General features: G+C 37.5%; 1 protein-coding gene and 1 long non-coding RNA gene across 2 annotated transcripts in view; both read left to right on the top strand.

Annotated features, from left to right (window-relative positions):
• PARD3 (par-3 family cell polarity regulator) overlaps positions 1-26,285 on the top strand; it is a gene marked incomplete at its 5' end in the record, with an annotated part of 195,265 nt that overhangs the window by 106,195 nt on the left and 62,785 nt on the right. The gene's annotated exons all lie outside the window — the stretch shown is intronic.
• The window catches only part of LOC114059487, a 41,544-nt gene that overhangs the window by 7,123 nt on the left and 8,136 nt on the right, over positions 1-26,285 (top strand). The window contains exon 2 of the long non-coding RNA XR_003571672.1: positions 18,240-18,378. This is a non-coding gene — a long non-coding RNA (uncharacterized LOC114059487). The remainder of the gene's footprint in view (positions 1-18,239; positions 18,379-26,285) is intronic.

The raw sequence follows: 26,285 nt of genomic DNA, 5'->3' as shown, positions 1-26,285 counted from the left end.
CTTAATATTTCATCAAAACCTGCTGATTTGGAGACCACCTTCTGGGCTTTGATTCATTATGACTGCAGACATAATTTAATTTTCCCCCCTTTCCTCATTCTGTGATATGCTCTTTCATCTTTGAGACATTGTTAAGATGTTTCTAACACAGATTGCTAATTGGTCCAACTTTTTTTAAAACTGTACTTAAGACAGAGGCTTCTTTTCTGTGGAAGCAGTTTTCCATACATTTGCTTTCACTAATGTTTTTTTTCAATCTCTGTATGTGCTAAAGTATAAATTCTCAAAAAGACATTGAAAATTTAGGACATGTATGCTTTTATATATGGCAAGTGAAGCAAAAGTATTAGAGACTTGATAGAGGGAAATTAAGAGAGTTGGTGCAGTCATTAAGATTGCATAGTCACTACATTAGGCCTTTATAGTTCATCTAGAACTAACTTGGAATTACATGTAAGTAATGTTTTTTTATCTAAATCTTTGGGGGATCATGAAGTAAAGCAATTATGGGAATTTATGCAAAGGCATTTTGTGAAAGCATGTACAATTAAAAGAAATTGCTCCTTTCACTTTAGTAGAGCTGTTCATCTAAGTTTTGTCTACATAATCATACTCTGGTAATTTCTAGTCCCCAAATGCGTTTGTGTTACTATTTTAAGTTGAGATTCATAACCTGTTTCTTCTTGGGAGATCTCCCTGTAGAGGAAACTTTCCATTCACTTACCACGTTAAAACAACAAGTGGTTGGTTACTCAGCAGCAGCAGAACATAGGGGATTGAAGCAGTCCAAGTGCTGTGGGCTGTAGCCTGATCCTTTACTGAGGGTGATTGGAAAATCAAACCAAAAATCTTCATTTTCCTTTGCTCATCTCTCACTTGTGAAACGTGTCACACCGGGTGGGTGCAGCTGATGTCCAAGGCACAGTAATTTAGAGCAGGACCATCTTTTTCTTCTCTTACATGTAGCCATTTTCCTTAGTCCAGACTAAATGGAATTTCAAAAAATGTCCTCTATGTCTTGCTTAAATGGTCAGAGCTAAGTTATTTCTCATGTGAAGCCCCACTGAACAGTTCATGCAGACTGAATTTCATTAGCTTTCATTAGTTGCACTATTCTGCTGTAGCTAAAACTGCTGCAGCTCAAGATGTCAGAATGTAACAGGAAAATAGGTAAAACCGACATACCATTCAGTGTCAGGAATTATCCTACTTTATTAGAGCTCATGCTGACATTTTTTAGTATTCCTTCAGAAGCTCAGATGCCTCCATCTTTTATGTAGCATGTCATATGTGTGTGTCCACATTCAATAGAGCACATACACATGTGCAGAATGCAATGCAGATACAAGAATGTGTTTAGCTGTGGCAGTATTTGTGTGTGTGTGTGTGTATATTTATGTCTGTCTATATGTTTTTGTGTTAAAAAAATCTCTAAAAATTCTTCTGCTCCAGAGGAAGTGACCTCCAGAGCTCATCTAGTCCAACCCCCTGCTCAGAATGGGTTCGGTCAGGTCAGGTTGCTCAGGGCTGCAATTGTGCCCTCAGTATCTCTGAGGATGGAGATTTCATCCAGATCTGTGGATGCCTGTTTCAGTATTTGACCAGCTTCATGCTGGCTAAAAAACAAAGGCAAAAAGAAAAAGCTTTTTATATCAGAATTTCCTGTACTCCCATTTTTGTCCATTTTCTCTCATTCTATTGCTGTGCAACTCTGAGAACAGTCTGGTGTATGTGTGTAAAAAACAAACAAACAAACAAAAACAAAACCAAAAAACCCAATAAAAATTAAAGCATTGCTTTTTGTAAGATTTGGAATATAAAACAACAGATTCAAAATTTTCAGACATCAAAAGAAATTTTTAGAATAATAAGGATTACCTTAAAAATAGTTATCATTGAACTTTTCCTAGAATGACTCCAGTGTTGGCTTTTTTTCTTGTATCACCTATTGTATTTTCATATTTCAGAGTTACGCATAGGTAGGTGGCTTGTTTCTCACAAATTATTTTGAAAACATATGTTGCCTTTTTCTCCACTACGCTATTCAAAACTTGAAGAATAAGTCTGAGAACAAAGTATAAGTCTTGATTCTTCTTGAAATACTGGAAGCTGCCTGGGAAGCTGACTTTTCTCATTTAATTCACAGGTTTTGTATTGTGCTTAAAACGTTCAGCTCCAACAAAAATGATGCATCTGAAAGTACCTTTAAAAATGACTCAGAACTGTGTGTGCTGTTGGATTGCAAGTGCTCCTTATATGTACTTAGTTCTTGCTTTTCAGTCAGTCTCATTCTGCTGGTAGAGAATTGTGTTGCTGCACTGCACAGGCTGGATTGCAGCTGTGTGGGATGTGTGGCTCTGATAGCCTTTCTTCTGCTAAAGGATTTTCTGTATTTCTCTTTAAACACTGAGGTCCTGCAGCTCATCTGCACAATTTTCTGGACAAAAAGAGATCATGACTCCCAGAGAAATGATGCTGTGTTAGCAGGGAATTCTGAAACAAAGGCTTCCAAGAATTTATCCGAGTCCTGGTCGCTACGTTCATTCTACAGCTAAAATTTACAGATGGTGAGTGCTGCATTGCAGGAATGGAGGCTCAGGAGACACGGGGTCTCCTGTGGAGCTGAAGGGTTGCACCGGAGGAGGGAGCGGGAAATGAAGCAACTCTCCCGTGGCGATCAGGAGCACTGCAGGATGGGGATCGGAGAGAGGAAGCTACCTGCTGAGCTTGCTGTGACAAAGGGGAGCCAACTATCCTCTCACCTGCAGAAAAAAAAGGAAAAAAAAAAAAGAAAAAAGGAAATTAACTGCCCTCCTCGTAAGCACAGATGAGTCATAGGATGGTCTATGCAGGGTTGCCTTTTATATGATAATATGTTTGCAAGGACCCTAAAGAACTTCATAACCTTTAATGGGACTTGTAGTTGATATAATGACGACCCCTCCCCACTCCCTGCACTGACAGACAGTTACCTGCACAGTGACATGCTGGTGCTGTTTAATTGCACATAAATCAGGGCCAGGGAGTGGAGACAAGCCAGGAAAGTATGGAAGGAGAATTTAAGTGCAAAAGGTAATTACCTGGGCTGGAATGTGGCCAGGGCATCAAGGTTAACACCTGTGCACTTGTGAGAAATGCCTGTTGATATTCTTCCAGAAACCATTTTCTACAGAGTTACAGAAAAGACCCTGCTAGTTACTTAGTCTAATTCCCTCTGTACACGGAATTGGCTCTTACTGTGGTATATTCCACTACTTATGTAGTGCGCACTGAAATGAGGTTTGGCCAATAGCATTATTTGGGCTCTTTCTTTTATAGGTCTTGTTTGAGGAGACAATTGCCTGGTATATAAACTAAATTTTTATTTTATCACCTCCATGCTCTCTTGAATGTATTAAGGTCTACAGCAGAGAGACATAAACAGTCTGAGATTCACAGTACCTATCTGAGGGTGTCCCTTGAGATCCTAAGTAAGGAGGAAAAAATTATTTTGATGTGTGTTCCTCAGTCTTAAAACAAGGTAAATTAACTGCTGCTGAGGCCTCTGTTGTGGTTTAGACTGCAAAAACAAAAACAAGCTCAGATATCACCTCATCGCACCATAAAAGACACAAACCCTTAACATCTTCCTTTCCTTTCCTTCTTTGTTTGCAGACAAATCCAAAATCTCTCCTTTCGTGAGCTTAGTTTAATCATATTTTTCATATTTCACCCTCTCAGTTCATTACTCCATCTTCAGGCAATTTATGTTCTCTGTACCGTTTGAAGCAGCTCAACAGTCACATCCTTTAGCATTCTGCCTGAGCTACTCAAACCTGATCTTCATTCATGTGATACTGAGAGAAGAGCTGCATTCTGCCTCCAGTCATACAAGAACTCTGAAAAGTGTTTTCGCATTTATTTATCTGTCAGGTATTTATCTCATCTTAAAATCCCCCTTAAAAACTTAAAATACTTTCATCTGAAGAGGGCTAGCTCTTGAATACCTATCTCTCTTGTAGGAGGAGAAATAAATTTTGTTCTGCTCTTAACCTTGTTTTTGATGAGTGTTTTTCATTTGTAAGAAACCTACAGAATTTCACAAGGTTCTGCACAGTCTGTCCTAATTTCATACTATGCCTGTCAGTCTTACCTGAGCAGCCCTTCAGAGGAGATCTGCAGAATGTTGTGTCTATTTGTCATGTGAAACCGAATGTGGACACATAGAAGGAAAACTTTCATTCCTACAGGTTGAGCCAGTCTTGGTAACTGTGGCTGCAATATTTGTATTCCTTACAGACGAGTACTGAAAAGGACTTCTGCACATTCAGCAGTTGGTTACGCAACCTCTAACATTAAAGCTAGGCAGTTTAAGATCTGATTTTTACTTTTTTGTTGCTATTGCTTTTTATGGTTGACAGCATAGTGATCATTAATATTTCACTGGCATTTATTATAAAAGAGAATTATATTGTAATGTTAGAGGGAAATGTTGAAACTCATATGAGATTTTAAATCACTGTGTATCCAGACTGACAAATTGTGCTAGCGTATAGGAAATAAAAGGAACTAAGAGAAGTTTAATATCATGTGAGCAGAGAAAGGCAGTTTTATGCAGTAAATAAATATGGTATTGAGAATGATGACATGAGGGAAATTGTTGATGTGGGAGGAATGTGTCAAAATCGGAGGAAATGAAAGTTAGAAGCACCAGGCTGAGGACTAAGGGTGAGAATGACAAGTTGAAGATGCTTATAGGGGGTAAAGAAAGGTAATAATTACATTTCAGCAGTCCTTAATCTAAGTTGGTAAACTCCTTGGCTGTGATTTAATTCACACACAATTCACCAGAATACAATCCATTAAATTCTGCTGTAATACCTTCTTTCTCCCTGTATGAGCTCTCCTTCAGGATTCACCTGACATTAGGCAAAGATATCTGAGCTCATTCATTCCCACCCTTCCACTTCAGCAGTGCTGCAGATACAAAAACAAAGCCTTGACTGCTGCATCCAGTCATCTAAATTCAGCTGCTCTTCCCTTTGGTGCCACATCAGAACAACTTAAAGAGGCATAAAACAGCAGGAGCTGCAATGTAGGTGTTCAGGTTCTTGCTGCTTGGTCACATTACTGTCTTGCTGTAACTGTAAGAGTGTTGCAAACTTGATTAAAAAAATTAATGATGAGAAACAAAGGGATGAGCAAAGAGAACAAAAGAAAAAAGTGAAGAGACCGTGCGAGAAGTTTCTTGCATGCAAGGCATCCAATTATCCCTCAGAGCCCTAATCCCTTGTCTAATTGCCTAAGTTGATCCTTCAGGACTGAATGGATTAAATGAAATAGCAGGGCTGGTGAAAAGCAGCCTATGGGAGGCATTTTATGAACAGGCTTGCATGAACAGCAGAATAAAGTTTCTATTTGCTTCTATTTGTCTAGGCCTTCTGTTATCAAAAGAGGGAAAAGGAATGAAAAATACGAGGGCTTTTGGTTAGGAAGTAGTCCCTTTGGTTCAGATTTGAGGCAGTGGGGGATGCTGGAAAACCTGTCCTGATACTTTTTATGCTGTGCTAGTCTGTGTGGCATATCTCTCTCTGGGACCATGAACTCTCACTTTACACTATATTAAGTTCATTTGAAAAACTGAGGGAAAAGAAAAACTTCTTCAAAATATCTTACTGCAAAATCAGTAGACACTGGAGAATGTCTGGGTTGAGCTGGCATTAAAATGGAAGCGAGTGGCCGCCTGGATCCTCATCTCACAGCAGTCATGGGTGCCAAACTCATAAGAGAACAAAGACAACTGTCAAGTCTAATGTACCTTAAAGGACTTCAGTTGAATAAATTTCTCTGCATACACACCAGATAAGAAAGAGTCCCTTCTAATACTCTGGTATCTCACCCTGTTACACAAAATATCTCCTGCAATTATCCCCTCTAGAAAACATCAGGCTCCTTCCTTCTAAAACATTTGAGGTGGAAATACTATGAAGGGAAAGAAAAGAAGAATCTCCTGCAGAAGAGTGTAAAGGAGAGGAAATCAATCCTCTTCTAGTCTTGTTTTCTGTTGGCCAAATCCTTCAGTTTTGCCCAGTACTTTGCCCTGTGAAAGAGGGCGTTTAGAACACAAACCTCAAGCAGTGATTCTATCTTACTTTAATTTATACAGTGCCATAAAGTTCACAATAAGATCAGGTTGTCTTACAGTTGTTATGTGAAATGTTAAGATGTAGCACAGCATTAGAAAAAAAGGAGGCAACAGAAATGTTAGCTGGTTCATTTGGATGTCCTCAGGTGACATTGAGCTAAGAAATTAATTTCCTGAGAGAAGCCTGCAGCAGAATGGAAACATTATCTGAATTGGAAAGGGTTTAGCAAGGAGGACAGAAAAAATAATGTTGTCTAAGCACTCCTAGACGTGACTGACACCTGCTTATGCCTTCTTTACTTATACCTCAAATTTTGCTAATATTAATAGTTTTTAAAATTCCTACGCAGTTATTTCATCAAGACCTTTTTCCAACCTGCTTTGTGGTGAACACTGAAATGATTCATGCAGTCATACTGTTCTGACTGAATAATTGATACATTTTGACAGGCTGAATGTACAATGTACTTGAATGTACCTTTGCTTCTCAATATATATATATATGTGATGATTAACATCACTAGTTCTTATGTGTGCTCGTCAAGGGGGGAAAATGCCCCAAAGAGAATATTATTTGATGGTTCAACGAACTGAACTTTGATACTGCACTTAAGACTGTTGATAGCATTAAGATAGTCTTGATGGTTTATGGATCTGTCAAATTAGAAAATTTCACAGAGTTAGAGAGAAAACTTGTGAAATATAGAGAATTTAAAGGAATGCCTTTGATATGTTTTGATCCAAAATTTCTCGTTCTAAATTCTAGTCTTAACTCTTGGAGGATGAATGGATATCTCTGAAATACTCTGATTTAATGTGGTTCCATTGAACCTAAATCTGTCAGGATGTGTCGTAGCCAAAGCTGCAGAAGTTCCACAAAAAATAATTCAAAGCTTTAAAAAGGAGCTTATTCATGCCTAAATTAGAAAACCAAGCTATCTATATAGCCAAAGGAAAGAGCTAGTATCCTCAGGAGGGCAATTCAGAGCATCCGAGTGCGATAGCTTTAGGCAGAGTTGTAAATGCTCCCTACCCATACATATTAATCCTGCCCTGAGGTCATTTAGTTACCAAGCTGATATGAACTCTTTAAGTCTGAACCAAGCTTCCTCTCTGTGCATGGTTCAATTGAAAGTTCATTCAGCGAAGGCTTGGCCATCCATAGCTGTCCAGGGATTGTCTGGTTTGCTCTGATGATGTTGCATAACCCTGATGTTGTAGTGAAAGAGCATCACTTTTGCATCCAGCTTTGGAATGCTGAGATTCTCATTAAATGGAGGCACTGAGGATGTTCACACACAATGTAGGTATCAAGACAGAGAAATCTGTAGGTAGTGCATAGATAGATAGACCACTTAAGGAACGTACCTTTCTCTGTGTCCATGTAGGAAACCTGTTTTCCATAAGATACGAACTGAAAATTAAATATATAAATATCCCATGAAAAGCGAGTGCAATGCCTAAATGTAAATGCTTGGAGCAACTATGGATGCCCTAAAGCTCACAAATCCAGCCTGTAGCTCCAGTCAAGAAGGATCTGTGGCTGCTGTTTCATATCTGCCATTCCTACAGAAAAAAGTCTTAGTGTCTTTCTGTCACTAAAATGACACTTAGATTTCCATGTTTAGGCACCTGAGTTGATGATACTCAGCAAGTGACTTTTAGCTGCAATTACAATAATCCAGGGGAAAGTAGAACCTGATTCTTCTACATGCAAGATGAGGCTTAAAATCACTGCACCTGCCCATCCTTTCCTGTCAGTTAGATTAGTCCCTGTCCTTGTTCTTGTGCATCAGGTGGCAAAGTATTATGTCTGAATTTGACACTGTGTGAATGACTGCTGTGTACTCTCAAATACTCCAATGCACTTAAATGTTATAGGATTTAAATACATGTAAATACTAAATGTTTTATGTAAAACAAATACTATCTAAAGGATTTCCTTTACAGGATTTTAACCATCAAGTACTTGGAGCTTTCATTTGTCTCTATCTCTCTTTTCATCATAAAGTGTTTTCTGGGGCAGGAGTACATGTAAGAAGAAGAGCAGTGAAGATTCAGCTTGCTGAATCTGGCCAGTTTTAGAATGTTTCTGGGCTTGTGTTCTTCTGGAGACTCGTCATTAACTAAAAACTTCCTGTTTCACTAAATTCAGAACTTTTCCTTTAAGATGTCTTTAACGCATGGATGTGTGTTATTATCTAACCAGCTGTTTCTTTTTGTTGACTATTTAAATATTACAGAGCCATAGATATGATTACCAAATTGATAATTAACGGATAATTTTGTTTTTAGGAAAGATTTTGTTTCCATATTGTACATATTCTTGTATAAAATTTTACATGCTTCAGTGGAAATAATGCCTAAATTGTTGAAAATGTCTGTTTGTAACTTTTCAGTAAACTCTGCTGTGAAATCTGTACATACTCAAACTTGAATCTGAAAACTAAATGTTGTTTACTGACAGTTCCTCAGTAATTTCACTTGCATGTGATAGCCCTAATTTGTGGCTGAAGTTCTGAATGGCTGCTAGAGAATTTGCCTTTCTAGAACAAAATAGTAATTATGTACAGTCATCTTCTTTTACTTGCTCCAATAATACCATATACTCAAGTGAGATGAGAACCTGTTTTATAAAGTATTTTGAGAACCCATAAGAGTAAAAGAATTTTTGCTTTATGTAGATAATAAAGATTATGATAGATTTGGGGAGACATTGCTCAGACAATACCTTGAAACAATATGTAAGAATTTTGATACCTCAGCAACTGTAACATTGCTTAAGAAGTCACGGCATAATGTAGTCAATCCCTTAACGTCTAATAATGGATTGTTTTAATATTTGTAATGGAATTTTTTGCACTTGATTATTATAATTGGCTCTATAAGTAACACATTTAAAAAATTTTATATTGGTAGTACCAGCATAACAAAGGATTTACTTAATATGAGAGAAATGCAAAAACATGTTGGTTTACATCATATGCAATAATTATTAATGGAAAATTGTTTCATAAATGATTTTCAAAAGGATACATATCTTTTCAAGCAGTGGTCTTTACTACTATCAAACTCTGAGAGCTGTCCTGGTTATGATGTGATAGGTTTCTCAAAAGAAGGAAATCGTTTATTCTCTCTATTAGTAGTGCATGAGGCAAAAATATTAGATTTACAGTGGAAGTTAAAAAGATGTTTTTGTCTAGCCATAAAGAGGATAAAGCATTGGATGTAGATTACCTTTAAGAGGTTATGGTTTTCTCCAACATCAGAAATCTTTATCGTTGTGTCAGACTGCCATAAGCAGGCTCATTTTCCTCAGAGCAAAAGACTTTCAGGTCCCTTCCAGCTCTACTCTTCTTTATATGTTATAAAGGGAAAGGATCCCCAGTGGAAAATGATTGGACTTTTTTTTTTTTTTTGGTAAGGACATTAATATTTTTCTGCTAGTCATGTAGAGTTATGTGATTTTTTAAAAAAAGTATATTTGTCCATGTAAAATAATTTTTTGTGGCATGCTACTAGTTGTTTTTATTATTACTATTGTTATTGTTGTTGTTTTGTTTATTTCATAGTAGTAGTTACACAATAAGTTTTGGAGAATGTTTTGCTAGGACTAAGAGGAAAGGAAAAGAGAGCTGTTAGGGGTGATAGCATGGACCCTTTGTGCTAAATAGTTCAAAATAGAGTAAATTACCATGCTATTAACATTCACACAATACATTATAGGAACTTGAAACTTCAGAGCTAATGCTCTGAAAATTTGTACAGAAGTAGCTTTGCGAGAGGCAAATGTTTACTTTTTGTGTCTGAAGAAGAAAAGCTGTAACTACCATTTTAAACTGCTGCTACAGTAAACATTTTTAAATAAGTATATTGCTTTGGGTTCTTTAAGAAACACCTCATTACTACTGCAGTGATCTTCAGGGTGCTTTTAATCAGAAAATCATGTAAATTGGTAGACTAGTTGGCAGCTAATAGACTTCAAGCTTTGGATGAATTATTTTGTGCTCATACAAGTAATAGGTATATTAAATCTGAGCATTTCATCATCAGATCTCTAATACAAGTGAAAAACATTGAATAGTCATGCTTAGCACTTGCAAAGTGCTTTGCTGCTCTGAAGCATTGCACAGACAATTGCTATTGAAACCTTGTAAGCTTTATTGCTGCCTCAAAAAAAAAAATATCTACCCAGCTAAAGAGGTCAGCAATGCAAATTGCATTGATGGGAAGCGTGTATCAAAGAGTTTTCTTTATACACCTGTACTCTTCCCTGGATATTTGCTGTTAGAATCATGGAGCAGAAGGACCTTATCTGTGGTCCAGTCCAACTGTTTTTTTTCTTTAAGAAAAATTAGGTCACAACAACAGCAAACAAAAAAGCATAAATAAGAAGTCTATAGTTTTGTGAACTCGGTTGCATACACAGTTTACTGACTTCTTGAATCCACTTGCTGGCACTCAGTATAGTAAATAGGAATCATCAAGTCCAACTATTAACAAAAAAGTTTAATTTATGTTAATTGACTAAGATGAATGACACAGATATAGATGTCTTTATTTTATTAGGTGAATTCCACTCTCTTGTCTGACTCCAGATACTCATGAAGTTTCCATTTAAATCTGAGACTTTACTGACAGTAGTGAAAAACTACCTAAAACTGCATGTAGTTACCATGCAAGTACCCAAATTTTAGCCTGGGGGATGATGGATGGGGTGTTTTTATTTTATCACTAATGAAGACAGGTGGTAGAAGATAAAGATGAGCTTTGGGGTTGGCTCTAGGGACTACCAGTTTCAGCAGCCGTGGTAAAGTTACCACCACTTCCAAGCCGTCTACCGTTTTTTAACACCTCACTTACCGCTTAGTGTTGCACTGTTTAGAGCTGTGGAGGGGAATGTGAATCATGCAACTTATACACTAAATTTTTCTGGCCAAATATTGTTCAGGACCATTTTCTGACTGTTTCGTATTAAACTTCTCATTTTAAACTGCTTGCACCACCTGGCTGTGAACTATCCTGCAGCAGAGAAATATTCTCAGACCAAACACAAGAAAAGCAGGGCATTCAAAAACATAAACCACTTAATCTGAATCATTTTTCCCTAAATTGGCTGTCAGATTGTTGAGTGAAAGCAGTGTTGGAAACCTGGTGCTGTACACCACGCCACGTGCTAAGTGTAGCTTTGAGCTGGGTGTGTTGCTGTTCCTGCTTCCAGATTGCACCGAAAGATCAGCCCTTATGTCACACATATAAGTGGGTTTTGCTGGTTTAGATTAAATTACATTCCATCAGTGCTCTAGATCTTATTATCATCAAAAGAAACATTTAATTCACCTGCCATTTAACCTCCCCTCCTCTTCCTCTCCTGTTCAAGACTGAGAAAAAATGTTGAATGAAATTATTTTAGACCCTCACATTTGAGACATGTTAAACTTAATCTTTCTTTCCCTGGGTTGTTGGAAGTTGTCTGCTTTGTCAATTATCAACATGCTGGCTTCTGCTGGACTTTATTCCACACCCTTCTGTTTCATTATAGAATAGTAAATTAGAATTGTGGGTTTTCTCTCTTTTAGTGCAGTCTTTCTGAAAAAATATAAACATTATACTTTTACATATTCGGATTTCTAATCTTCAACCTAAAATTTGTCTTGCACTCTGGCAAGATGCATTTGCTTGTGGAACTCCACAAAGTCTCTTCAAGAAAATCCATCCTATACCTCAATCTCTCAGTATCTATCTGTTAGATTTCTCATATATTTACTTGCTGCTTAGAAATAATTTTAGCAATCACTATATATATACATTTTTAAAATAATGCATCCAACAGCAGGCAGTGTTATTTTTCTTTTTCTTCCATGAGCTTATCCACCCACTTCCTCTTTGTCATGATGAATTTCCTTTGTAGTTGATTATAGTGATTTTCTGGTTTGACATCCCTCAGGCTCTGCCTTCCAAATCAATAGCATCTTTCAGTGAATGTTGTGATGAGCTTTTCCCCCCCTTATTTAAAAATTACTTTAGAATAACCTAAGTGAAGATTTTTTTATGATATGTCAATTTACTTGTTCTTCTTATGTCTGTTCCTCAGTCAAATCTAAATCAATTGTTTTCTAAAGGTTTCTTGTTTCCTATTCTTATAAATTGCTACAGTCCAGTTTTTGTTTCCCAGGCTGGCATTTATCTTTGTCTTGTAGCTGTCCACATTTTGAAGTATACAAATACCACAGACCTCTGACGCTCCTTCATTAAGTGTATTTGAGGTGTTGACGAGATTATGGAACTCATCAATTCCCTCTTTAGACAGAAAAATGCATCTCAAGTTCTGTGGAAGAGGGGAAAAAAAATTCTTTGTTTGCTTACTCATCTGGGAAACTACAGTCTGTTGCCAAAGCCAGTTACCATGAGCTTTGATTAGAAACCAGCAAAGACAGATGCTGAAAAACATAGTGAGAATGATTTTATCTGCTTAGAGAAGAGTTCGTTTGACTTTGGAAGAGCAGAGAGACATAGCTGAGGGAATATGAATATGCATTCCTTTTAATATGTAGATGGCTATGGATGTAGATATTCTCACTTGCAGTGGTTGCTGTTGTTGTTACAGTGTCACTCTCTCTCAAGACTTCTTTATGACCCAAGGGTGCTTTTTTCTTTAAATTTAATTTTAATTGTTCGTGTTACATCCATATGCCTAGGCTTTTAGTATCTTTTTAAAATCTTCCCAACAGAAGGAAGGGGGAATTCTGTACTGGTTTTGAAGTACATAGTTAGTTACTACATTTCTCGGTGATTTTGCCCATGTCATTTTGGCTGCAGCCATTTTAGAGGTTTCCTTGGTTTTGCAGTTTTTCCGAGTTGCTAAAGTATTTTGTGTACAGAGATAAAAGTGTTCTTGACAAAGTGGACCTGAGAATGTCACCACTGATATTAATATTTCCATATAGAGCCAGTTGGCATTCCCAGAGCTCTACTGCTCTGCTTCTATAAACAACTGAGCTGTTGCAGTTTTTCACAGCCACCAAAAAAGAGGAATGTTCTGTTGCTCTTCCAGCTTCCTCCTTTTCTCATGGTCTGACCTTCTCCCAGTGCAAGCTTGGGAATCACAGGGCCATTTGCTGAGCCAGGTCCACTCACTGGCTGCACAGAAAACTGTCTTTTCTACAGATTAATTTTCTGCTGAGCTTGAGGCATCACTGGTCTCATGAAGTGCCTGGTGATTACCAGAGCTGGAGTTAGGTGAAAATGGTGTTGGGTTATGACCATGGAAGTGGAAGAGGAAAGAAGTATCCATGGAAGGGGCATGACCAGATAATTCTGAACACTTGGATTGCATCACCTCTTTGAGAACTGGCAGCCCAAGATGAATGTGTGTTGTGCTGTGCCTTTCCCACTTTAAACCTGAAATTATATAAAGAGCTTCAAAGTCAGAAGTTACACCTGGCTTCTTTCTGTCCTAGTTTCATGATATTTGTACTTATTTTTTTATGTTAATAGCTGACCATTAAGTAAAATGCAGGGTAATGCTGTTTCAAATCCTGTAAATTTCTCTTATATGTAGAGTTTTACAGGTTTTTGATAGGATTTTCATTCTTTGTCATCACTCTAATTGCCAAAATAGACATTACATTGCTTCCACATTTCAATTTAAGAACTCCATATTTAAGGCAATTTTTTCCAGTTTAGGTACTTAAATTTGGTCTGACATCCATTTTCTATAATCCAGTATGTCTTATTTTCAATGACATAATATCTATGATTTTTGAAACATGTATTTGGGGTTTTCTGCATTGAATTAATCCAATTTGATTTTGGTGCCTAAGAGCTTTGGAAAATGTTGACTGTATGGTGTGCAAATATTGCTAGACCAAGATTAATAGATATGGACATGTGTTTATCCAAGAAAGCAACATCAGGTGTTTTTAAAATTTGTGAAAGTGGATAGATCACATGAAAAGAGAAAATGAAGATGACATGGGAAGAAATATTGTAGTAACTAATCACAAATCTTCTGATATTTGAAGTACCTGTTACAACACAATAACAGTAAAAATGAAAATATGGAGATCAACTTTGACACAATGGCTAGAAGAAAGCTGTGAGAAAAATAAAGAGGTTCTTGATACTCTAGATGAACAAGGACAGTACAAGCAATATCAGTGACTCCAGTGTGAGGAGATATAAAGGCAAGCTTTTGGGCTTCTGAACCTGAGTTGCTCAGACAGAGCAGATGCTTTTAGTGCCTCACTTGGCTTCTGCTCAGGAATGGCAGTGTCTGTGGTGTGGATGCACAAAACCAATACTAAGTGAATGTTGCTGACATGTTTTCATTCTTTTATTGTAATTGACTTCCTTTACTCTTCTGTTTAAATAAATATTATTCAGACCAGAGCAGCAATACTTCAAATTCCACTTTTACTTTGAAAGCAGCAGGATTAAGTTACCTGGCAAGAATTCAGTGTTCAGAGTCTTGACACTGAAAATTTTTTATTTTACAGGATTGGACAGGCTTCTTTTTCATCTCTAGCAATTGAAACAATTAAGCACATTCCTTGCATTAACATAAAAAAACACTTACTAGAGAGAGTCTTTAAGCAACTCTTAGTGTCTTTCATGGTATCCCTTAGTTTTGTAGTTAGGAAGTTATGATCCACTTTATAAAGAAACAATTTTTAAAGAAATTTTAATAACTTCTTATAAATTATGTTTCTTTTCCAATTAATGTGTGCTCTACCTTGCAGTGTCATTGTCAAACACAAACATAAAATGCATTTTTCATTTGGTAGTGAACAGAATGTTACGTGAGATGCTGCAACACAGCAATGAGTTCAATGCCAATGTATTTTGAAGGTGAGACATAGTGTATCAGCTGTGACTGTGAGAGTACTTCCCTCCAGATAAGAAGAGCTTTTGGAGAGGAAAAGATGATGAGAAATGGAGCATTTAGTTCAGGCCTCACTGTGCTGGGTGTAACTGTCTAGCAAATAACTGATCTTGCCCCCTTGCTGCTAATAGTTAGGATAGAGATGCTGCCAGTGGATGAGACAAACAGAAGCAAGAGTAGAGTCAGAATGAGAGAGATGGAAAATATCAGATAGCTGCAATATTCAGCAAAGTTCACTTAGCAGAAGATTATAATAGTGCATTTTGTACTGGAATATGTGAGTATATAAATAGGGATTATATGTATTTTGTAATTATGGGGTGTGATTATGTTCCTTCAAGGACATATTAGGCATTAGGTAATTATACAGGAACGATGCCAAATCTGACATTAAAATTAGTGCTTTGAGATTTATACCTTTTTTTTTTGTTGTTTAAGAAAGGCCTTAAACAGTAAGGCCTTCAGGTATGTGCAGTGTTTCCTGACTTGTTAGGCAGTAAGATGTTACTGTGCCCTTTCTTGATTTTGCTCATTTTAAAAGCTTAACCCTTTAAAATATTCTGTTCAGCTCAATACTGTAGCAACCTATGACACTTAAATAAAACAATGATTACATTCTCAGATTGTCAACAGATCACACAAAAATGCTTTCTTCCATCCTCGCTTCTGACCATCTGTTTAAAGAGTCACAGGAAACCAGTCTGTAATCTGCGGTTAAGAGTTTAAAATCACATGCATTTTTTGTGACACATACATGTAGAGTACTGTAATAATTTGTATTAGCTCTAAAGGCTGGGTGACTTGACCTTGACATCTGTCAGATATACCCATTCTCTCTCTCTCTCTCTTTTTTCTCTCTCTCTCTCTCTCTCTCACACACACACACACACACACACATGCACACACAAAGCATAAAAAAGAGGGAAGGGTCATTTTTTTTTTTTTTTGGAGCTCACATATGTGTATATGCTTTTACTTCCCTTAAAACTGCCTTCCCCTAAAACTACTTTCCCTTGTTGTACTTTATAATTTAATTGCTGTTTTTTAAAACCATCCACACACATTTTAGGGTTATTTTCTTGTATGCTAAAGTTTTACATATGCTGTATATGAATATTCTTTTCTTTTTGAATAATTTTGGTCTGAGACATATAGTATTTTCACATTGATTCCTCAATGCCTTCAGCAGATAGTCTTCAAAAGAATGATGCTTTAACTGGTAGCTTCTACATGGAGATTGAACAGATCTCATTCAAAAATTTCTCATGAAATCCTGAAGCATGCAGCAATGAGGAGGGAACATTGCACAAAACTAGGCTGCAATACCTATACACAGAAATGTGAGGAGCATGTATTAGTTTCTGCGACAGATGAATGTTGTCTCTGCAGCATTGTTCTCCATAGCATTGTCACCAGGGTAACTTAAACCAACCTAAAACTGAATGCCTCAAATAATGGAATATCCATTCTCATCCTAAGAAAATTCTTCCATGCTAAAATGAGTGTGAACCACTTGATTTTTTCTGATGACTGTATCTGGCTTATTTTGTAAGACAGCATAAATACCTGCAAAGCTGCACAAAGCCCATTAAAATTATTTGTGGCTTCAGTAGATAGACCTGTACATTCTGTTCAGTGTAGCCTTTTAGTGTTTGGGGAACATTGTTTTCTACTCATTTTATAAAGACAAAGGAACATATTCCAGGCTTAAGATAGCATCCTGACCCTTGAAAATGTTCACTTAAAATATCAATTTTTAACTGTTCCTTTAGTCACTTCTCTTTCAAGGATATTGGTTTTTTTTCTCTGATTTAGCTGTTTGTGTAAATTTTGTGGATGGACTGCAGTGACACAGAAATCTTTAGGTAGTTTTTGGTTTTTGATATACTATAATAGATAAAATAAATACATTGTCTTATGACAAGTCTAAGAAATTTCAAGAAGCAAGTGCATTAAAAGAAAGAAGTGATTTAGCAGTGCTGTGATTTATGTATCACCAGTGGGAGGTGGCATGTTTAATATTGTCTAGAAGCATAAGGCTCTTATTGTCAGTGGTAGTATTTGAAGTATCTTTTTCCTTTCTAAATATGCAATCCATAGCTATAGCAACAAATAAATATAGCAGTCACATTTACAACACAGTTATTATGTTTTGCACTTGCTATAAAAGGTGTATTCTAAAATAATTCTCAGAAGATAGATTATAGCAGGTTTACATTAGGGTTGGCTTTGTAATGGATCCTCAGAGTGAGAATGTGCAGCATTTGCTCTTTATTAAAATGAACCACTAAGTTTTCTAGACATAGTGTTAATGTTATGAATTGCATTAGGAATTAGATTTTCAAACTATGCACACGATTGTTTTTCAAAATACTCCATTCTTTTTTTATATCAATTATCTCAGGAATTTCATGGTTAACTACAGTTTGCCACAGTTATAAAGCAGGAACTCCTATTTATTGGTCAAGTACTATTTTTATGTTTGAACAAAGCACCTATTGTTTTGCTTTGCTTATCAACAAGCGCTACTGTTTTCAGCTAAGGTTACATTTAATAATTAGGTTTTCTAGGGGCAAGAAGTCAACTATATCTTTAATGAGTTCAGTGACATCACTAGGGCTGCTTATGCTCCTTGGCAATAGTCTGCTTTGTGTGAGCAGATCACATTAGCTTTAAGAGAGTAGCGCAGATGCCAAGGTCAGGGCATTGGTAAGTAAGAGATCTTTGAGTAAAATAAAGAGCTAAAACTATCCAAGGCAAGGGAACAATGAACTGCTGTGTAGCAATATGGTAGCAGCTCTCTTAAGAAGTTATTTTGTTCCATGTTTAAGTATTTTCTATGCATCCTTTGCCTGTGACAGTTGGGTGAGGAGCAAGGAAGATCCCAAAGGTCTGGGCTAGGAGTGCTGAAAGGAAAAAATTTTGCTGATGCCATGACAGTACTGCCTTTTCTGCTTTTTTTCATGTTTGAGCCCTCTAAGTGTGATGGCAACTTCAATCTATGATGCAATCACCATAATCAACTAGAAAATTGTAAAAGGAGTATTTGGGGTAGAACTGCTTTTTTAATAGGTGGTTGAGAAGGCTTACTTTTTATAGTTGATCTGTAGTTTGGCATTGATAAATGGAAGTCTAGTGCAAAAAGGCTGTTGATTTATCTCTGCTCAAAAGGTGACATTTGGAAATTCTCACCCATTTGTACTTCAGAATATTCCTTCAAATTGTGTGTAGAGGAAGAAGTGGAACTGCTTTTTGCCTTAATTCAGAGAGGAGACCAGAAGAGGACAGAATTAGTACAAAGGAAATGGAAAGGAAGGCAGTGAAACAAGAACTTGAAGAGAGTGAGAGCCAGTAATGGATGCTATAACAGGTAGAAAAGGTGGGAGAAAATGCTGAAGAAAAAGAGTCTGAACTGGAAATAGCCTTCAACCAGAAGCAGAGTGTTCACAGGGAGAAGTGGCGGAATACTACAAAGACATTTGTATGAGATTTAAAAATTGCACATCCCATCAGGCTGAATAACGTTCATCCATGTGTTGCGTACTGTTGAAAATGTTAATTTTTTTCCATGGCACTTGCCAGCTTGCTCTCATAGATTCAAAATGCAGCCTCTACTGGTTGTGTTATAACTAGCTGAGGAATAAACGTGCCCAATTACTGAAATATGTCAGACAAAAAAGATGCCATACATAGAATGAGGGGAATGGGAAGATTGCTTCTCCCTCAAGGGGATTGGCAGCAGTAACAGTAAAAGTTAACTACATGCACGCATTCCAAGTGATCTGAAAACTTAAAACGTCATATCACATTTTTTATGTGATGGCTTTGTCTCATTGCCAGGGCAAGGTACCATTACTGCTGGGATGTAGAGCTATGAAAGCACTTGAACCCACATCGAGACCTACCAGCTTGGAAGCACCTTAGTGACTAATGCCTAAAAAACGAGATGCCTGAACTAGGGAGGATGCTTCATGTTTAATTTAAGATTGCTCGGGTGCCCTGAGCTCCGCTTCTGTGCGTGACCAAACCCGAGCTAATCCAAGTAGCTTGACATTTCTCTGCCTACTCCCATCTGTGTGCGCGGAGCACAGCGAGCGAGCACTGACTCAGCTGGAGGCCTCGCACAATGTGTTGCGGTGGCTGCTGGAACAAAGGGGAGCCAAACTCCTCATCTGACACCAGGGTGGGTACGGCAGCATTTAGCAAATGAAAGACAGGAATTTGCTTCTCACCTTTTTGTGCTGCATTTCTTGCTTTGTCACAACTGTGCTACTGTAGAGCAAAAAATTCCCTGGGACAGAGGTGGAGACTATGATTTTTTTCCGGAAGATTATGGGATCTTGCTGAGGATCCCCACCTGTTTGTGCCCTTGCCTTTCTTTATTCTGTCTGGTGACTTTTTTAATGCATATTGTACAAACAGATCTCCAAATTGTTTAAACTGAATCTTTTATTACATAAGTCCCAATTCTATAAAGCAACAACTTTATAGATGGCAGAACTGAAATGATTTCTCCTGTCATGTAATGTCATACTCAGTTTTTCAGATGCTACTGCCTTGTATATTTAGAGAAACAGCCGGTTTCCAGGGAATGGGTTGGAGGCCTGAGGAAGAAATTGTTTTCCTCTAAGCAGGTTTATGGAAGCTAGCTTGCTGTGATTGATTGTGAGAGTCTAGGTGTCTGAACACCAAAACAAAGGCAGGAAGAAAAAGGTGGGGGGAAAGGAAGAAAAACTGAGATCTGAGAAAACAAGTTGCTCAATAAATATAAGCCAGAAGAGCTCCTTCATTCTGTGCGCAGCTTCCTCAGGTTTCCATGAGAAAATCTTACCACAACTCTTTCCAGTAGGAAATGGCAATACAGATTTCAATCTGTAGGGAAAAGTGAGAGTGCCAGATCAAAAATGATCTTCTGAGTCAGAACTTTGTTAGACCCAGTCACTGTCTTCAGCCACTGCTCCCAGGTTGGTCCCCTCTGCCCATCACAGCACCTCGTGCCTTCCCATGCCAAGTTTACCATCCGTGCTTTCCTCTCCTGCTGACATGACACTTTTCTTCTGTATGAAACATTAAATGCAAGTGGTACCTTACATCCTAAACAAAATAAAGCAAACATCTTTGAGATCCTACTCATGAGGAAATCTCCCTTGCTTAGCATTATTGTCCCAGATATGCTCTCTCAGGTAGTCATTAATCTCAGGTAGTCATTTCAGTCATTCTCCAGTAGCTCTTAGGATACTTTCCAGAAGTTTGCTATACGTGAAGGATTTCCTTCTCAGCATCATTTCCTGAACAGCCAGAGCTCTCAGTGCCCTGTCACTGACCTTGTTCCTTAGAAAAGCAATGTACACATAACATACCATGGAATTAGGCAGGAGCATTTCTGTGCTTTTGGCTCTTAGTATAGTATACTGAGTACTCGGTTTAGACCTGTAACAATCAGCTTACACGACACCTTGTTGATGCAGGTGCATTTAAATAGTGTGTCAATGGGATGAATGAGGAGCCTGGTCCAGCAGATATTTAATACTGATGTTTAGTGAGAGCTCTGTGCTTCTCTGTAACTTCATACCTCCATAATGAATGTGTTATCAGACATTGATATGTTATCAGATGTTAAATAGTGTAGTGTTAGCACTATAGGCTTTCTTCAAGGCCTGATCGTAGCTCAGGCTGGTGTTTTAACTTCAGGGCAGGAATTTCGCTGCTGGACAAACAAACCTCTTACTGCTGTGGCATATGCACTGTAAGTGTGTGCCAACCTAGCAGACCATAAATGTGCAGCAGCTATGAAAGCCAGTGAAAACTGAAATGCAGCACTTTGCTTGGTTTATTCTGTTTTTGAGTATCAGGAGCTCAGATCTTGAAAACTTGGTGATGGATCATCCTATACTCTGCTGCTGAAAAGCAGCATTAAGAAAGTTGTTGTTTGCCAACTTTTCAGAAGTGTGCTGTCAAATAAACCCATATCTTATCTAAGATAGGCCTTGCATTAAAAACCTCACTGAAATGTAAATTAGTATTTGACTTCCTTCTAGACAGAGTTCATTCCTAAAGATATGTCTTTTTCCTCAGAAGTATTCACTATAGGTTTTTATTAGACCCCTTGATCACAGCTTACTATATGTCTTCCCTTTATGTTTCCAACCATCCATATACTGTGGGCTGTCTGGTGAATGATCTGGTGCTGGGTTTGATGAATAATCTCAGCAAACCTGTGAATGTACAGGTATGAGCTGGGAGAAGTTAAAATTTGACCAGACTAGCTGTGTGTCATGATACTTTATGCCTGCATATACTGCACCAACCAAAGTTATGCAATGGAGAAGAATATCAAAGATATTTTGAAGGTTGCAAATGGGTTTTATGAGTGAGAATCATCCTTTTTGTTGCTTCCGAAGATGAAAGCACTCAATTTTCGCACACAAGAAAAAAAAGACTGTCAGATGTTTTAAATGTAAAAACTGCATAATGTGGCTTCTTGTCATATCTGTGGTTCCCTTGTGGATGAAAATTTTAATCAGATGGTTTTGTACTTTAAAGGTTTTTCATTTGATTTACAACTTGTAGGAGTGGAGTAGCAGTAAGCAATCAGGGAGAATGCCATGAAGAGGACAAAAGGAAGGTGAAACACTGCGTTAATAATTTAGTTTCAATAACCTTAAAAGGTTTACCAGTCACTTTTAACCTTGTATCAGAAAAGAGAAAAAGCACAAAACCCAAGCTACTGCAGCGAATCATAAAAATGTTTCTTTTAATTTGTTACTCATTTATCTAAGTCTGGATAGAAAACAACCCATACGTTTGTTAAACAAAAGGGTCAGAAAGACAACTACCCATCAATCTGACATAGGTCTTTTGGAAGGACTGCCCGCAGTTTCACCAGGGTCAGTGAAGTCACAAAGTAATGGTGATTGTGGCTGTGAAAATATAGAAGTCTTATAAGTATTTCAGAATAGCCAACCCAACATTTTAAACAGAGTCTTCAGAAGTGCTTAAGCGGGTTAGGCACCTAAAAGTTATTGAACTCAGAGGGAATTAGTTACCATTTCAAAGCCTCACATACTTTAAAAAAACTGGTAAGCACTTACGTTCAGGTTTCTTGCCTGCTGAGGGCAAGGGTCTGAATCTGTATCTGGTCTCCTATAAACCAGGGTAACACAAAAAGTGACAACTTCATGTTGGTGGTGTGGGAGTTTTTAAAAAAGAGTCGAGTTTTGTTTTTTGTTAGGAAGGATCAGGACATCATAAAAATTCATGTGGCGTTTGTATACATAGCTTCTCAGATGAACAGTTGTGCTTCCATCTTTTGAACATGTACATTTCAAATTTTGCCGCAAATGTGCTACATGTATTTCAGTTTTTGGCACAATACTTTAAAACCATCTTTGCAACTCTCTGTCTTCATGGTATTAGGCACTTTGTACAACACTGTTGAAACTGAAAGTGTTCCTAAGTAAAAGAATTAAATGATTGACATTCAAGGTAGAGAACCCAAACTTTGGGACCTCCTGTGATCTAGTTTAATAAAAATGGTCCAACACTTCAATGTTCAAATGCCTAGGCTATATCATGGATAATGGAGTATTTTTTGTATACATGTACCAAATATGGCATCATAGTAATAATAATACTTTGGCAATTATAAGGTTCTCCATAATTTTTATACAACGAGCCTTAAGTATCCGCTTATGGATCTTCTGTGCAACTCTCCTTTATACAGCCTTGAAAACCTTTTATCACTCAGAACTGCAAGATGTGCTCTCCTTTTTTTAACTATATTTGTTATCATTTGACAGCAAGATTCTGTGCATGTTTTTGTTTGGCAATTTTATGCTAGAGTTGGAAAGATTTTGGGCTTCCTGTATACTTTTTTTGTTGCAGATCAGAAGGAGTAATCATTTGTTTGCATTGCAGAAGTGATCAATGTCTTCACTTGTAGGTATAAAACAAATGCATGTGGAAACAGAGTCCCTCCTCCAGACAGATTGCATCTTCATTTATATTGAGAATCATCATGTAAATGTGGAAAATAGTGATGTTTACATAATTTTCACTGTTGCCCAACCTGATGATTTGAAAGAATCAGATTACTTTTTAAAAATATATGAGCTAGTAAAATGGATTATTTCCATCTTGTGTCATTGTTGATTGGCTAATTACTATTTACAACTGTACCAGCATTGTTTTTCTGAGAAGTTGAATGAAAAGTGAGTGATAAAATCTCAGTTTAATCTAGAGAAAGAGCATTAGAACAAAGTTTAAATTACAAATATTGAGAAGTCCTCAAATGAAGATCTCTATGAGTGGGTCACTCGGCTTAGAAATATGTTCATGTTCTTAACTGCTCTTGGGTATGACGGTCTCTCTGCCGAGACAGGAAACATGCTTGTTCTAATAGTGCTTTATGAGGGATTAATGTAAGGTCTTTCTGATTTGTTTGTATTTTAATGAGAATGTACTTTCTTAGTCTTATGTCCATGTAAAACCTCCACACTGTCAGATTTATGGGTGTATTAATAAGTTTAAAGGAAATGGTAGTTAATTGGTATTTGGAATATACTATACCTTTGAAAATGTGGACTGGGGGTGGGACAAGTCTGAAACCAAAATAGACTGGCATGCCATAAGTTTCTATTTGAAGTGAACTAATTGAACTAAATTACTGCTTGTTGTATTCATAGATAGTCTGTCTGCTCTGATTTTTATTATTTTTACTAAATTGCTCCTTATTAGAAATGGCTGTAGTTGAGTCCATGAATTGTTGATAGAAAAATCTCTTCAGCTCAGCCTTTGATTACTCGTGGTATGCTGTTTGTCTTTGGAATAACGTTCTATAGTTTAAGCTTCTAGAGCAGAAGATTTATAAACAGAAGGAGGGGAGGTTTGAAGAGATTTTAGGCCAGCTGTGAAAACTTTTTCCATTTAAGTCTTTGTTTGAAAGAGTTTTGTTCCAAAGAAGTCCCTATATATCAAGGTAATTTTTAAAAAAAATTTACTCAAGGGATCAGTGTGTTGTAAGACTTGTAATAGCAAACAACTTTTTTGTTAAGTAATGCAGAAATATGTAAACAATAATTGTGTCTTTACTATTTCTTAATCTTAGCCTCAGCTTTATTGTTCCTGGAATATTTGCTAAATTTATTTCCAAGGCACTAACTCATGGGAGCAGTCCCATGATTTCAAGCTGAAAGACTGAAGTGGGCTTTTGTAACATTTTATTTATAGAGTTCATTTATTGACTTCTGTAATGCTCAGCACTGTGGTGTCTGAATACTTCGTGGACACTAATGCATTGAGCATCTCAGCAGTAGGGGAAGTTTTATTTTATGGATGGGGAGTTGAAGCACTAACAAATTGGCCAGCACGAGCTCACCGGCACTTTGCAGCAGAGTTGAGGAAAGAACCTGCGTTTTCTAATTCCCACTCCAGTACCTTGAGTGAAATGCCATCTTTCCTCTCTAAACAAGTTTGCACTTGTTTTCCAGTGACAAATAGACTGTCGAAATAGTTTAAAGGTCTGTCATGGTTGGGAAACATCAACTGCGATTCCAAAGTTAACCAGGATCTTAAATTTCCCCTCTGCTGGCAATGGCCACGGCCCCTTGAATTGCAGGCACCACAAAATCCCTAGAGATGCACCACGACTTTGTCGTAGTTCAGATGAAATTGCAAACTGGGAGCGTTTCAGGACATGGAACAGGCACCAGTGAACTGTGAATTCTCTCTCTATGTATGTCTATATTGTTGCAGGGCAATCATTGATAACACTGTGACAGGTACCTGGCTGGAGGGGGCTCATGGGATGATGTGGAGCCTGGCCCATGTTACAGCTGACAGTAGTGCTCTCATCTGCCCAGGCACTTCACTGAGGCTTCCCCACAGCCAGCTCAAACATGTGGGGCAAAGTTCTTATTTTCTGGAGTTTTGCCTTCAGAAGGGAACATAGGTGTGCACTAGAAAGATGAGAAAGATGTCATCAGTTTGATTTCTTCCCTCTTGCTTTCTAAAGGAGAGCCTATTTCATGGTTTTTTAATTACCTGATTTAATTTGTTGTTAGAGATTGTATTATACTAGCAGAGATACTGAAGTTACACGTAGAGAAACATGTAATTTTCATGTGCATAAGAAAAAGAAAAAAAAAAAAAAGGAGGGAACAATATAATTGCCAAAAAAGAAGTGTTTCCATGTGGGAACATCATCAGAGTGGAGGAGGGGATGTTGGGAAAATTATTCTGATCTACAAAGATTATTTGAGTTTGGTACATCTGTACAAATGCAATTTACCTCTGAGCATAATTGGCTGTCGTGTTAAGCTCCCTGTCCACTGTGAGGAAATCACCATTACGGCTTTCATATGGGAAGGAATTCAGGAGTGCCTTGTTTACATTGCCACCATTTATAAAACATTTAAAACAGCTATCCTGCTGAATAAACATTTGAGAGCCTGAAGGATAAGCATATCGGGTAAACTTCTTAAGACTAAACTTTCCAAACCATTTCCTGCCAGAGGGACCTAACAGTAAAATTGCAAACTCTGTGCTCTAAGATGAGATAGGCAGAATTAGATTAAGCAGCTTACTGTTGACATGTCTATTGATCTGGGTTCAGCGCCGTTTCCTGTCTCTGCTAGCAGTTAGATTGCTGTATACAATAACACAGTGGCCTGGTTTATGTGAAATTGGGGAACTCCGAGCATCAATTACTCCAGGAAGGCAGTGGCACTGGGAGATAAGGTTAAGCCGCTCACAGTGTTTAAGACTGCTGAAACCCAAGCAACATATTTGCTGTCTAAATTGCTGCTTATAAATTTGACAGCATTCCATTTATGTTGTTGATTTTTTTTTCCCCTCTCCAAAGAGAGATCATCCTGTATTATTCTCTGCAGGTAGCAGTTTGGTTCTCATTAAAAACGTTCATTGTTCATTAGCCTTCCCTTCCTATCAGCCCTTTGTTAAAAGTTCCTAAGCATAACCTGGATATTTGAATAGAAAATAGTTAAGCAGGAGGGAGAAAGGCATGAAATGTTACAGAAAATACCTAATAACTAACAAAATTTTCATGGTCACATTGATTCTGCTTCTGCATTAAAGGCATTGTTTTTGTTTGGTTTTTTTTTTTCCCCCCTTTGCTATCTAGGTGCACAGCATTGAATAACAGTGGCATAAAGGAAAGAAATCTGGTACCCTTGGATTTCTCATTTAGTTTTCTGTTTTCTTCATAAGCGCTTCTCTCTTATGCCATGTCATTTTTTTCTCTCTCTCAGAGACTGTTAA

The sequence above is a fragment of the Empidonax traillii genome, unplaced genomic scaffold, assembly GCF_003031625.1.
Source record: "Empidonax traillii isolate 1590-97213 ecotype Southwest subspecies unplaced genomic scaffold, ASM303162v1 scaffold227:size730986, whole genome shotgun sequence".
Taxonomy (NCBI): Eukaryota; Metazoa; Chordata; class Aves; order Passeriformes; family Tyrannidae; genus Empidonax; species Empidonax traillii.
The sequence above is the reverse complement of the archived record's forward strand: the minus strand, read 5'-3'. Positions and strand labels throughout refer to the sequence as shown.